Raw genomic sequence first — 13,716 nt, forward strand, 5'->3', positions numbered from 1 at the left:
AGAAAGAAGATGAGGTACACTCGGATATTTTGCGAAATGTTTAGACTCTTACAGGAATGCACTTTGTACTGACTGTGGGGGAGATGTCGCTGAGCAGGCGAGGTCTGGGGATTGTCCACTTTGAGCTTATCTACATCAAGAACTTGTTCTCTGGCCTCAAGAAGTTAGGCCAGAGAACGAGGCCTAACTTCCTCATGCCTTCTCATTAGGCAGTTGCTTTAGAAAGTATTCAGACACATTCAATCTTGGTGCACAAAAATAGTTCAGTGGCCATGTTATTAGGGTAGTACTTGGTTGGACATCTTTTTGCCTTCAGAGATGCTTTAATTGTTCATGGCACTGATCCAACAAGGTGCTGGAAACTTTCCTCAGAGTTTTTGGTCCACGTTGACATGACAGCGTCAAACAGTTGCTGCAGATTTGTCGGCTCCACATCCATAATGAGAATTTCCCGTTGCACCACATCTTGAAGGTGCTCTGTTGGAGTGAGATCTGGTGACCGTGAAGGCCTTTTAAGTACACTGAACTCATTGTCAAGTTCAAGAAAGCATTTGAGATGATTTAAGCTTTGTGACACGGTGCATTTTATCCTGCTGGAAGCAGCCATCAGTAGGTGGGTACACTGTGGTGATAAAGGCATTGAAGGGGCAGCAATATGCTCAGGTAGACTGTGGTGTTTAAATGTTGGTACTAAAGGGCCTGTGCAAAACTGTATTTCAGTTTCCTGCTCTTAGCTGACCAGAATGGCACAGTTGTGACCACAGCTGTACCTGATAAATTGGCTGGTAACATTTGTAATAAATGCAAATATAATATGTTTGTGTTCTAGTTTATATTTTTGAAAAAATGCATTAAGTTTAAAATGTGATGTGAAGAGTCACATGTATTTTATATGCTCTAATCAATCAATTAACCAAGACTTGCAGGCCTGAATAAGGCCATTGTGCCCACACTGTTTAGTTTATTCCAGCCTTGTTTCTTAGCCTAATGTTTGTTGCGACAGACGGAGCAGTTGTAAACCACACCTTACATTTTTTTTTAGCTACAAATAGAAAAGGGGATATCTGTACTAAAGTACACTGCTGACCCACAGAAGGTGTGTGTGACATTCACTCCGGGCTAAATGCTACAGGCCAGACAACCACAAAGGAGTTTGCAACCTTTAGTACAGATTTATTGAAGCCGTGTTTTGTTAGGGTAGCTAAAATCAGTCAACTCTTGGAAAAATTCCCCTTAAACTGACAAAAAAGAAGCTGTTTGCACGCAAAAGAAATAGTTAAAAAAAGATAAATCAGGATTCAGGAATGATCAAAATGTTACAACTATATTGTAGCGGTGTCTTCCACATAAAGGACTACAGTCCAACAGTACCAGAAAAACTAGATATTTATTTATCCTGAAAACTGAAAACTGTGTGTGATAAAAATAATAATAAAAAAAGATTGATCTTAGTTCCCACATGAAACATCCAGTTTTAAACACTCTCTGGGCGCTGGCGTCCTCGGAGGTACTACCACTTGTTTTGACTGATGGGCTAATTTAGGAGGTTCTACTTTTGGCTCTTTCTTGTTTGCCGGCAATCTTTTTGGCATTTAAAAGAAAACTGAGCTCGAGTTGCAGGTTCACTAACGCCGACCACAACTTCTGCTGAGAGTGCTTTCAGTGGTGACACGCCTCAAATCTAAAAACTCCACACTGTAACCTTATCGTGCTTATTTTTATCTTCAGTGAATGACGTTTTGTACTCGCATGTTCAATGGATTAAAGGGCCGGGCTTTATCTTGTGATGATCAGGAGGTTGCGGTCTGCCGGCTCCCCCCCCACACACACACACACACGCACACATAAATATGCCAGCATAAATACACGCACACACTCCCCCCAGATGTTTCCCGACATGGTCTGCTGTGACTCCGGTACATTTGTTTATCCCTGCATGCATAGTTAATGCTACATGCCCTGCACAACAGAGCTTACACCGCTTTTTGTTTTCCACTGCAGCTCTTTTCCACTCTCAGAGTGACCAACACAATGTTATGAGTGGCTGTGTGCAGACAGGAATAGGACCCAAGGTGCAGACTCCGGAGACAGTCGTGAACTCAAAATGGCTTTAATGTGATACTCAAAATATATCATAACTGAAAAAACTCAAAATAAACTTAAACTGGAGGAATGACAGAACACACAGCAAGGTAAACGGTAGATCGCGACACGGACACAGAGAAACACAGGGCTTAAATACACAGAAGGAGCAATCAGGATATGAGTAACAGGAGGAAAACACAGCTGGGACAAATCAGAACTGACGAGACCAAAGAAGCATAAACTGAACACACTGAGATAAGACAGAGACCTTCAAAGTAAAACAGGAAACACATAACACAGACTCACATACAGGCACTACAGAGGGAACAGAGACATGGGACCAGGGCAGACACAAACACTGACTGAACACGGGGATATAGGAACTAAGGATACACAGAGACGCGAACTAGACAAGGGGATACAGGTGATAGGGGAGACAGAGCAACTAAAGAAGACAGAGACATAAACCATAAGACAGAACTCAAAGAAACCAAAGACTAGAAAGTATACATAATATAATAAACTCAAAAACCCTGGGTCAACGACCCAGGCATCCTAACACACAATGGCTAGTACACCTAAAATGATACTGATGGCTGTTTTTCTTCTATTTGGAAGTCAAATGATTTTATCACAAAGGGCTTAAAATGAGGCTGAAACAAGTGACGTAATCTCGGATGCCTGTGTATTGCCAGAACTTGTCACTGTGCTTATATTTCCATAACTGCATTATCAAAAGTGCTGTAGCTAAATGGCCAAATAAGCATTCAGAAATGTTACATCATTTTGAAGCTTTCTGGAAGTCAGAGTTTTACCTGTTGTATGCCAAACCAGACAGATCACACCAGCCGCAACACCAGTGAATTCTCAGGACACAGAATTATTCATTTTAATGGAAATTCTGGTTTATTTCAACTTTTTTTAATGACTCGTGTAAGTCTGCAGTCCGCATACAATACCAGGTCTTACCAGATCTTTCAACGTCTGTACAACACAGTGAAACGGAGAGATGCACGTCTGTACACTCTTCAGCTTTTGTGCTTTACAAGTTCATTTTTTTACTCAGTTAATGGTTTGAAGTAGAAAAATACCCCAATCACTTCCCCCAAAATTGGATATGTTTACCCAATTACCCAATCCTACCCACATAGTAGACAGGTCAGGCCCGGACCTGGTGTCAAGCAGATATGGGCCAGGCCTGGTGTAGATGGCACTGTTTATGTGATGGCATGCCACATCTGGCCAGATTGTAGTTTGGTGTATGTGGCCCAGGCTCAATGAAGACAGGTCTGGTCCAGGTCCAGAATCAATCTGGCACTTCTGACTGACCAGTGTCATGGCGGGGTGTATGTCAACCAGGTCTGGCAATAATGGTGCTATTTATTTTCCTATTTTAGTTAGAAGACCCAAATGCCATGTTACAATACTATACTGCTGTAGTAGCCAACGTTTCAAATGCAGGTTTGACAGGTTTGTGAGTGTACACTTTATCCAAAACCTAGTGACGGTTTACTTATGGTTACCACCTGGTGGCTGTAGCTCAGGAGGTAGCGTGGGTCATCTACTGATTGAAAGGTTGGTGGTTCGATCCCTGGCTCCTCCAGTCTGCATGTCAACCGTTTTGATGTGTACGAATGTAGTTAGGAAGTTCTCAGTTTAGAGAAAGTGTGTGATTCGGTGAATGTGTCATGTTGTATGGACCACTTTGAGTAATCTGGGAGAGTAGAAAGGTGCTATATAAGAATCAGTCCGTTCACTGTCTGAGCAGAGTTTTGTCATGTTTCTTTTGTGCTAATATGTTCCGGTACATGTTGTTATTACATGGCTTCACTAAGGTACACATTAGGCTGACATCTGTGCCAGCACCGGGCCAGCAGTGTGTCTGCAACTGGCCCGTGGCTGCACGCAACTTACACGAGGCCCACATACTGCAAAGAATGACGGCCCTTTGGTGGCCCAGATCTGGTTTGCCAGAGGTAATCCACACATGGGCCAGCACAGGACCACCAGTGTGTCTGCAACTGGCCTTGTGCTGGCCCATGTGTGGGCCAAATGTGTGGGCGTGAGCCTGGTTCTGCCAGACTTTTCTTCCTGCTAAAAGCAAGTTTTTCCTTCCTACTGTCACAAAGTCCATACCAAGGTTATTATAGTAAACTAAAACTAACCTAAAAACTCGACTTTTGGAGGAGAAAGGAAAACAATTTTGTGACAAAATGAACATTTTTGAGACTTCTACATCAGTGTCCCCCCTCCCCTGTGATCTGTTCCTCTTCATGTGATTTAACTCCAGGTCCAGTCCTGATACACATGAACTCCGAAAAAATACTCACCTTCAAATTTTCACCTCCGAGAAGCATCTACGCGGCGAGGTCTGCTAGTCACTTCACTGAAATGCAACACTAACATGAGCTCTCCCCTTCCTGAGAAATTTTCTTTTAAACCCGCATCACTTACAGCTGCTCTCCTTGCTTAATCACTCCTGCTTGATATTCTGCAGTCACTTCCATCCTCCTGAAGGTGAGACTTTTTCAAACAGCTGCTCTGGGTCGCATGCTTTGTCAGATTGTTAACACATAATAAGCCCACGCACTCTTGTAAACATCAAAGGCGCTCCTCTCTCATATATATTTTTTTTCCAGCCGGTGCAATGTCCTTTTCCGTTGTTGCTTTGAACACATATACAATTATTACGGCTGGTGGGAGGAGATACTGCACATGATGCAAATGGGGACGCTCGCACAATGTGCATACTCGCCCGTACACACAAACACAAACGGCCGAGGCCCTGGCATGTCTGAAAAGAACACTTTGATGGTGCGGCCCTCATTTGCCGTTTGAGTTGGCATTGAGTGAGTTCTCCCGTGGTCCCCTGGCCACGGCACACACACACACACACACACACACACACACACACACACACACACACACACACACACACACACACACACAGAGCCATGAAGGCCTCATGGAGCCTGCAGGGAGTCAAACTGCTCTCACCTGTTGTCTCTGGCAGCCTAAGAGGAGACGATTAGCGCCCAGCACTGACAATATGCTCTTTGTTCCCCTCTTTCGCTCCCTCTCCCTCTCATGCTCGCAGTCCGTTGCTTCTGCTCATTCCTCCCTCTAACCCGGCCTTCTGTCTTCCTGTGTTTCTCGCTCTCAGTATCTCTCTGTCCCTCTTTGTGTCCTTTTAACTCGCTTGCTATTTCCGTCTCCCTCCCTCATTCTCTCTTGCGCTCTCTGTGTCTCTATCCATCTCTAATGCCCTTGTGGCCATGAGAGCAGCGTGTGGAAAACAGTCGAGCACTTTATCACAGATCATCGATGTAATCCCTCGCAAGTATGCTACGCGAGGTCGCTGAAGCAGTCGCAGTGACTGAAGCCGGAATGAACTCATTTGGCTGTGCAGTGATATCAACACATGAAGGTCAAATGTTTTAAACATTAGCTTGGATTAAACCTTAGGAAATACAGCACATGTTCCACCCCGAATGCATTAGCATGTATTAGAGAAGCCTGGCCTGGCATCCACGGGTAAAAGGGTGTAAGTGAGCTGTGCATGTGTCCCACACGCCAGCAAGAGCACACAAGTCACAAACAGCCAAATGTGATATTTCCACGAGCGGGGGCACAGATGTGCAGCAGTATAAAGTGGGCTTTATAGCCAGAGGGGAAGATCTCACATCGAGTGACCCGAGCTAGCATTCCTCAGTATGCTGAAAACATAGTGGACAGCAGTGTAGTGGTAGGAGAGGTGCAAAGTCTGAGCTTGCTCGCTATCAGCTGTGCTAAAATAGGAAAACAACTTTCTCCCCCACTTTAAGCAAATACAAAACTATACCAAAGTTTAGTAAGAGCAAAAAAATGCAGGAAAAAACCTGGCATGTGCAATTCCTTTAATTTGCCAAATATAATATGTAAACATAATGATATCAGAAAAAAGAAAACAACAGAAATTGCTGCAATCTTTACACAACGTGCTTCAGTCCATTTAGGTTTGAGGGCGTTCATTTGTGCACAGCTCTCTTAAGGTCCCAACATGGCATTTAGATCAGGGTGAGGTCTGACTGGGCCGTTGCAACAAATTGGTTCTCTTCTTTTCCAGTCATTCGGACTCATTGTGCTGTTTGGTTCATGGTCGATTCAATGACTGCAAGGAGCCTAAAACAGGTCCAAATCACCACCCCCTCACCGACGGGCTTTTCATGAGCTGTTAGTGCTGGTATGGTGTTTTCAATATGTGTTGCCGTGCATTGTGGTCAAAACATCTCCACTTTGGTCTTGTGTTCATATCCAGCTATGCGAGTCTAAGTCATCCTGTCATGTTCTTTTTTGAGAGAAGAGCTTTGTAATGAAAACCTTTCTGAACAAGTCAGATTTGTTCAGTTGTTTTCTAATTATTATGTCATGAACTTTATCATTTAACATGCTAACTGAGGCCTGTAGAGTCTGAGATGAAGCTCTTTCTGTTTTTTTGCAGTTTCTCTGAGCATTGCAGGGTTTGATCTCGGGGTGAATTTACTGGGATGTCCACTGCTAGCTTTATTCCCAAACACAGCATAAAAAGAAAGTCAGGTGATACCAGCGGTAGCATGCAGAATCATGGGTAATCACGCAAATAATACTAAATTTTACTTAATGAAGAGATAATCTCTTCCATGTGTGGAGAGAGATGGTGTTTAGAGCTGGTAACATGAAATCCAGTCACGGTTCACAGGTGGTCTGCTGTTTGCATACGTGTCTTATCAGACGTGCTAAAAAAACGTTTCCGTTCACCTGACACAGTGCAAACAAGTCAAGCGTAGCGTGCACAGTGCAGGCTACATGTAACTGAACAATAAGTTTACTGTGACCAGGGAGGAGAGGGTAAAACACACACTGGCAGATTTTAGCAGATAGTCTGAGATGTTATAAAGAGTTTTAAAAAGGAGTTTTCAACAGAAACACTTAAACTGAACTAGCTGGCCTCTTGTTTCTGTTCCTCTAAACCTGCAGTGTAGAGTCTTGGTTTGTTTTGGCAGATGAGAGCAGCTGGAGTGAAAACACTACCTGTCCATTTGTGGAGGCTTACATGTGATGCAGTGTCCTGGAAAAAGCTGTCTGAGTCTCTGCTTTGCATTTCCTCAGCACTGGTGTATAAATCACACAGTGTAGCACACGGATCCATTAAACGCAGAAAAGACCAATTATGTGTTATTCCCCACCGCTACCTGTAACTGTGATTAAAGCTTTAAATGTACTAACATCTCACTAAGTCTCTGAAATTCATTTTTAATTTTTCTGGACAGCAGACGGTCACTCTGTGTTTATACAATTAAAAAAATGAAGAATTACGTTTGAGGATTTGGTTTCCTGAAGTCTCTCTGTACTTTTCAAACAGGAAAGCTCTTGTGCAAGCTACCTGATGTCTGTAACTGATTGTGTTCATACTGTTTGTACCCTTCACTGCCCTGACAGACTGTACAAATTCTCTCATTGCTTGCTGTGACTTTTTGGACTAAACCCAAATGCCCATTTATAAAGTTTTTGAAACTTTTTAAATGGGTCAGCTAACTCCAACCTGTTTAAAAAGTTTCAGAAACCATAATTTACGACGTTAGATATACAAAAAAAGAAAATAAATTGCTAAAATCACACAAAAATTGAATATGTTGTTATGCGTTGTATCTCCATTCAGCCTGGTGTGGGGCTGTGGCTCAGAAGATAGAGTGCTTTATATTTTAAGGTAACTACCCTGCAACTATACAGAGAAAACCACAACAATTAAACGACCCCCTATGAGGGAGCACTTGGCGACGGTGGGAAGAAGTCCCTTTTTTCCTTCAAGAAGGAAATCTCTGGCAAAGCATGGCCCAGGGAGAGGCAGCCATCTGCTGTGACCGGTTGGGGGCGAGGGGATGATTATGATTGCATGCAAAGTGGTTGATAAATACAAACATTGGAAAGTTGGTGCTTCTGTAGTCTACATGTCCAAGTATCATTAGGAAAGATACTGAACTGCGTGTGTTACATAGGTTGCAAGAACTTCAACCAGAAGGATGGTTGTGTGAATGAGGGTTGTAGTAAGAAAGTACTTTGAGTGCTCAAATGGAGCAGGAAAGCACAATGTTAGTACCAGTCCATTCATGTGACCTGCAGTGCACAGTCAGCCACCTACAGCCACCTTCATGAGACAGACTTCATCCAGTATTATCCAGGCAGTAGCAGTTCTGGCCTGCCCAGTAATAAACTCAGGTAACTTCATTACTGTTAGCAACACAGCCATCGCTGTGCTTTAAGGCTGTGCTGACGGGCCATGACAGATTGAGTCCCCCCTATGGACTGGGACCTCTCCGCTCCCTGACATGTTTTATTAGACTCCCTCTGGACCACATTGCCCAGCCTGACCTGGATCGCTCCACTACATGATTGGCTTAAAAGCCCTGGGTCATGACTCTCTTACTTCAGGGGAAACAGTTGAGGCATGTGCTGTAAATCAGCAGGCCAGAACAATGACACCTGAGGAAGCTAAACTCTCCTGATGGTGAACGCGCACCATAACTCACACCTGCTTAACCTGGGAAGACACGAGGTGCTGATCCGAACGGGAGTGAACGCCTGAGCCAAGCTGAGAAGTTTCATTACCTTATATGCACTAACTAACTAAGCCTGTTATGGCCTCAGTATCTCATCGGCAGTGTGAAATATGTTGCATTCAGAATTTATGGCTGAGATTCACATGCAATATTCATGTTTTTTTTCTCCTGAACACACAAGGTTCTCCATCCAGCAGCTGTGATAGATGAAGCGTTCTTGTTAACGGGATTTATGAGGAGACGTAAGTGCAATCAATATTTCAGCCCATCGTGTAGCCGGTTGTGGAAAATAGACAGTTTTCTATGCTGGCTGGAGCTTTGTAAGATCAGGGCTCAGTAAAGTACATTATTGAATGTTTACAGGCTAAGCTCTGCTTGATGAATGACCTGCACAGTGGCAGCTCTCCTAAAATCAAATAGGTACACTGGCGTACTTGTACAAAACAAACACGATGAAGAGGACAGAGTATATATACACATGTACCTGCGTGCTTGTACGAGATGTTGTTTAACTGGCACAAATGTATCTATAAATTATTTATTGCCTATTCCCTATTTATGATCCTATTTGTTTCAGTTGGATCAAAAAGCTGGAAAATGGAACTGATCTGGAACCACTCTGATAGCTCTTTAAATCCCAGTATTGTAGCACGGGAAACTGACAGCAGATCTGACATTAATGAGCCAATAAGTTCTGCCGTATTTCACGAGAAGCCACATTCATCAATCACAACCGGACTGCCTGTGCACATAGTCAACAGACCGATCGGGTACCTGCTTATCACAACCTTCACAAAACTCTCATTGGTACCATTTGTTTGGTTATTCACACTTAGCCTGGCATAGTGGTAACCATGGATGGAGGAGACTCAGGCCACCTGGATGTGCATCTTGCCCGCCCAATCGAAAGAATGTCATATTTAGTGAAGAGGGGAACCCAGATTAAACAAAAACTAACAAGGGTAACTAAAAAACATCAACTAACAGAAACCTAGAATAAGGAAAAGCGCTAGCAACCAGGAGCACTGGAGCTATGCAACACAAGGGGAAGGTGAACAGACACTGTGACAAAGGCAAAGGGGAAGACAGCAACTATATGCACACAAAAGGGTGATTAGGGGAGGAGAGACAGCTGGAGACAGGGAAAAAGACACAGGTGAACCAAATCACAGCGACGAGACCAACGACATAAAACTAAAAGCAAAGAATCGGGACTGCAAACTCAGAAAACAGGAAGTGATCATTAAATCAGGAAGACAAAGACATGAATTAATTTAATACGAGAGACTTGAAAGAGGAGGGAGGAACACTAGGGAGGAATTTAGGACTGAGAGTAAATACACAAAGATAATGAATATAAGAAACAACATAAACATAACACAACACCGGGATCTAGAAAGTCTCCATAAAACTGGGTCAACTGGCCGATGACCATGACAAAGAATTAATTTCTCTACCCAAAGGAAAAATATCAGAAGAAATACTGGAACGATTCCTAACATCTGATTAGATGGAAAACCTAGAGATTACCACCAATATCGCCCACTGCCCTTCCCCTCTTAAAGAGCTCAATGATGAAGTAAAACTCTCATATTCTCCACAGGGATTTTGATAATGAGTCATAATCAAGTTAAAACCATAGAAAGTAGACCTACTACGAGCTACAACCTGGTGAAATGATGGCAGCTGCTCCTGTTGGAGCTCCAAGTCAGTATGATACCAACCTTGTATTGTTTTATACTTTATTATACTATAAATTATATATGTTGACAATTCACAAGACCCATTTACAAATCATAGTCTTTAAGTTATAAGGTTTTTTGTCCATTTTTGACCAATAAATTACAGAGTTCACCTTAAAGACCTCGATGGACGTAAGCTAAATTTTAACAGATTTATAACGACCCCACTCTCCACTTTACAAAGTTTCCACAGAATTCATTCGAGACTTTTTGAGCTATCGTGTTTACAAGCAGAAGGACATGCACACAAACGCTACCAAAAACGTAACCTCCTCGGCGGAGGTCACGTCTATCCTCCATCATAAACCCTTTTTTCCAGTTTCTTTTATTTTTGTTAAACCAAATCAAATATTTTTTAGGATCAGGACTCATCCTGCAGCTGGTTCAAAGCTTAAAACTCTTTTTATACCGATGGTTCAGAACACACGCATATAACGTGTTCTGAACCATCAGTGGATAAAATGAATGGGAAATTCACGGTCACTGCCGAGCTCTGTTGCTGTGTTCAAAGACACTTCCACTGAACGGGATGATGTTTAATGGCTCACAAACTGTCCGACCGCTAATGAAACACTACACACTCAGACATGCATAAACTCTGTATGGAATAAATCTGGTGTTTTATGGTATCAAAGCGGAAACAAAATGCCAAGTTTCTGGTCTTAAAATGGCAACTTTCAGGTGACTAATCCACTTCCTGACCTCTGGATTGTGGCTACAGCTACTGCTCAAGTTGTCCAAATATTATTTCTACAAGACCACCCGAGTATAGCAGGCTAACAGTAGCCTTAGCTGGGTTTAAAATATATATTTAGCTATGAGGCTAACCTCCCTTATGACCCAAGCTAATATGAGCAATCATACAAACTATTTCTGTGCAGTTTGTCAGTAAAGGTGCGTGTTAAATGTACAGTTTCTGTATTTACCTTAAGGACAAAAGAAACGTTAATGTGTGATAAATTCACTCTCAGAAATTGAGAAAGATGTCAGAAAGATTTCATACTGTGGGAAGTCTTAAAAAACAAATTCAAGTATAATAATTTAGTGGAATTCAAAGGTTGTATGAATAGTAAGAACTTTAATGCAGGTTTGTTTGTAGTACTGCAACTACGATGCACCGGTGCAGAGAAGCTGTGGCGTTCATGGTCAGTGTTAGCTGGTTGATGTCAGCTACCATTTAAATTTTAGCTAATGATGCTGAATAGAGTCACGCACTGGATGCTAGCTTTATAATGTCTAAGGGTTGCTGCTTATATCTTGTTACTATTCCTGAGGGATTGTTTCCCCCCACGCTGCACCACTACAACCAATCTTAGAGTTGCCCCATGAATGAAGTTAAAACATCCCATTTTAACCCCTGAGTATACACCAGTATAACCACAGTATCTACCTATCTACAATGTAGGCAACAGCTAATAATGCTTTGTTTTTCTCTGCTGATGTTCTAGCAAACCGATGTACAAGCTGAAGACTTTCGTTATAATTATAATTTAAATAAAGATTGTATTCCATTCAAATCTTTTAATGCCATAGACTATTGCATTTCCGTCTTTTTCACTGTACATCTGACAAGATATCTCAAAGAGCCTTTTTTTACTCTCATACTTTTTAAAATTCATTTCAGAGTCTGTATGTTTTTTTAATTTTACTTTTAATTAAGTAAAGAATTAATACTTCAACTTTTACCAAGGTACTTTTAACACAAGTATCAGTACTTCTGCTTAAGTTATGAATGTGTGTACTTAGCAGTGTTTTAGCATTCTAACATTTACTAAGCAGTGACTTACTGTAAACCTAAATATAATATAAATAAATATAATACAGTCGCACAGCCAACACCTGCAGCAGGAGATTTATTTAAGCATACATAAACAAAAACAAGCAAAAAAAGCCTTATATCAAATGTTTGTTCATTCTTTATGGATGACAAGGCCTTTGTAACTATCAAGTGATCACATGGGCAAAAAATAAAACTTTAGTAACTTAATATGCTGTTCAGACAGTCATGTATCTATTTGTTTAGAGAGATTTGTCTCTATCAAAAAGACAACATAAGATTACAGACGAGTTGCAGTGGAAACACTAAAAGCCTTGTCTGCTTTTCTTCCTGCTATTTTTTTGCTAATCGTATCTCTCACTCCCCCACACGTCAGATCCATTCAAGGTTTTTCTTTCATGCCCGCTCCAGTGAGGCGGCTGTTATGAGTCAGAATTACCAGGTCGAAACTTCAGTGTTTGAAATCTTTATTATCTCTGAGATCGGTTTTCTAGTCTACAGTTTGGCATAGAGGCACTTTATCTCACATCATCCTCACCGGATCAAGTCTCCTAATCTCACAGCAAGTCTCCGCTTTAGATGTGGGCGTGGGGTCACAGGGTGAAAAGGTACGATCCTGAGCCAGTTTGTGAGTTTTTAATATGCAAACATCAACAGTCCAGAGAAAATAAATGCATGAATGAAGATTTTCTGTAGTTATCTGGTTGGAAATCTAGTTTATCATCCAACTGTGACTGTCAGTAGTTCCCTTTGAACCACGCAAGAGTAATTATAACCATTTGATGTGGACTTTTTAGCCATTCCACAAAAATACAAACTTTCTGACTGGAACGGGTCAAAATGGAAAGGACATGGCCAAATGTAAACTTAATGTGTTGTTTTTCCAGATTTCTGGAGGCTTGAATTTTGAGAGAGGGGGGTAAGGTGAGACAGGATTAAAATATCAAATAGGCTTTTGGGCTCATTACAAAAGAAACAGGATTTTTATACGTCCTCTTCAGCAAACCAGAGTAAGCTGTGTCTGTTGGCTGCCGGTGAATGCGCGCTCTATGTCCTGACAGACAGAAGAATGAGCTGCTTTATTACCTCTGCGCAGGGCTGCCAATCATCATACGGCGGGTATCCCCTCACACTAGTGCAAAAACAAATGGAGTATAATGTATTAAAATATATATTTCCATTTGAACAGATATTCAGTGTTTTACTAATATAATGACCTTTACTGCATACAGTGATCCTGCAATGGATACAAAAGCCCCAAACACAGGCGGGATTTCATAATCTTGACCTTACAGCGCACCGCCCTCATTTTATCTCCCATCAAATCACGTCTCTTTCACTTTTTCAGTGAGAATTCAGTCGTTTCCACACTACGCCGACTCCTGGAGTCACGCTCCCTGCTTCATCCTGCTGATCCCGCTCTGTCAGAAGAAACGCACACTGCGATGGAGAAAGCTCGTATCTGATGGTTTTAGTTGCTGCCTTCCTTGATTTTCATTGTTGATGAGCATCAAATTTTAAATGTATGTACGCAACA

This window comes from Haplochromis burtoni, unplaced genomic scaffold, assembly GCF_018398535.1.
Source record: "Haplochromis burtoni strain Fernald_Lab_line unplaced genomic scaffold, NCSU_Asbu1 Contig_160, whole genome shotgun sequence".
NCBI lineage: Eukaryota > Metazoa > Chordata > Actinopteri > Cichliformes > Cichlidae > Haplochromis > Haplochromis burtoni.